This window comes from Scardinius erythrophthalmus (genome assembly GCF_964197995.2).
Source record: "Scardinius erythrophthalmus genome assembly, chromosome: 4".
NCBI classification, from domain to species: domain Eukaryota; kingdom Metazoa; phylum Chordata; class Actinopteri; order Cypriniformes; family Leuciscidae; genus Scardinius; species Scardinius erythrophthalmus.
The window spans coordinates 20314395-20316917 of NC_138224.1; positions in this window are offsets into that span (position 1 = coordinate 20314395).

Consider the following 2523-nt stretch of genomic DNA (forward strand, 5'->3'; position numbering starts at 1 on the left):
GAGAGGGGGCTGGGGTTTCTCAGAGTTACAAGGGGGCACAGCAGACCAACGCTGTCTCATAACGCTTGGACAAACATACATGGGTCGCTTCAGTCTAAAGTCACTGTCGCTGGAAAGTAGTGTGAGGCTTTCACTCAAATGCCTGTACTGTCAAATGACCCTTCACTTCAATTTAAATACTCTATATGTCTGATAAGAATACTGCAGGTCCAGAAGTCCATCAAAATATCAATATTTATCAATAATAACTATCATTATTATAAGAATAATAAAAACAGTATATTGATTATTATGTTAAAGTTATTATTATTATTAATGGAGTTTTTGTTCATTAGAACTAGAAATAAGCAAAGTAGTTAATCAGACAAATACAAAATACAAAATTGTATTAATCTCTCTGAGTATTTGGCGTAGTAATGGATATGACAATGCATATGTACAGTATTTGGTCTTGGTGGAATAAATACACTGCTATGCTGCTGCTGTTGCTTATCGCTGCTGCTGCCAAGTAAGTACAGGACTTGCTACTGCCAATTCATACACCAAACACTGCTGTGAGCAAGTAAGACATGCTGCTGCTGTACAATATAGCGTACATGAGTTACCCGTAGCAGATCTATATGGGGAGGAGGAGGGTTTCTGAAACTGCTACAACAAATTCTGACCAAGTATTTGAAGGTTGAGCTCATTGGCTACTGACACAGCAGGAATCAATCAGCTGTTCCCTATAGAGCTGGTAAGTCCCGCCCCTTCCGTAAAAACCCGCTGGACCTCAAGGTTGAAAAATTGTCAATGCAAGTGAATGGGAGAAAATAATTATTTTCTGGTCCCGTTTGAATTGTGCCATGAATGTGAACATATGTTGTCTGTGAATTTTTTTATATAATCTTTCATGTTACGAGTTTGACAGTATATGGTATGATTCTTCGGCTAGCAGTTGTGGAAAAGACATAACGAGAAAGACTACATGTCGCCTATGTGACGTCACCCCATAAAGTTGACTTACCCGTGGTTTTCGCCAACCTCAACGATTTTGTCCTCTCCCTGAAAGAAGGCGGTGGAGTGCACCAAAGACACAGTCATGTTTAGCGGGATCTGTGAGCTAGTGTCCGTGTGCGAATGGTGGTGACGTTTCAAACGCGGCGAAAGCAGCGAAGAGTTGTACAGTAGTCCACAAAGTGCTCTCACACAAAGTCTAACCGTATCAAACTTCTACCCGCTAAATTGTAGAATTCTTCACACGAAAGATTATATAAAATATTCACAGACAACATATGTTCACATTCATGGCACAATTCAAACGGGACCAGAAAATAATTATTTTCTCCCATTTACTTGCATTGACGATTTTTCAACCTTGAGGTCCAGCGGGGTTAGCGGAAGGGGCGGGACTTACCAGCTCTATAGAGATGATGTAATTGCAAACAGATTGAGTTAATCAGCCTGCGCCATTTAGAGTTTCATGACAGAATTTTGTATTATTTTAACATGGAAAATAAGAGCGGTTTTACTTAAAAATGTGAAAAGTTGTACGATTTTCTTGCTTTCACTGAAGCACACAATATGCTCTTTGAAACATTGGATCATATACCTTTAAGGTTCATAACTGATGCGGTCATTAAAAAAAGAGGACATATAATGTGAAATTCACTTTTATAAAGGTGTTTAAATGTGTGTCCACGGTGTGTGTAAACAGACAGTCTAATGGTAAAAATCCACCCACTCCTTTTTATAATTCCCATAAATCATAAACAGTCTCTTCAAAGGAGCAGTAAAAGTATGGGGAAGCCTCGCCCATGACTGGTGATGGCAATTTGCCATATTGGCATATTTTCTGCGCTTAGTGAGCCACAGCAGTCCGCCGTTTCCTCACTGTAGCAGTAGAGATACAAAACATTACAAATGTTCTGTTATTGGATGTACCAAGAAACATAAGAGTCTCCATAGACTCCCAATATCTGAGCCATTGAGGACACCATGGTTGAACTTTAATTTATTAAAGTGTTATCATAAGCGCTAATCATTTTACGCCAGACTGCTTCACAAATGAGGGTCAGTTCAACACTAGTCTAAGCCTTCTTTGGCTGAACGCCAGATGCATATAGAACAGGTCTGTGTGGTCCATATAAGCTGCGAATGCTCTGCATACCAAAGCCTTTCGTGGACTTGCTGATAGAAAACTAACTAGACTAAATCAAGTGAAAAAAGTCATAACTGAAACTATTTTCATAGTATTTAATTTTCTCCATAAGGAAATTTCTTTTTAGCGAAAACTTATAAACTGCTAAAGACAGACCTCCTGTAAGCAGACCCACTGTAACTATCTGAGGCTGTTAATCGATTGTCAGTGCATTTGCTAAAATGTTATCAATTTGCATTATTTCAACTTATTTTTAAAGACTACTTATATTTTATTTGCTATTTATAATGTTATATTTCCCTTATATTTATTTTATTTATAACAGGCTACTAATATTTATTATTACACTTATTTTTCATTCTTAATAAAAAAAAAACACTTGT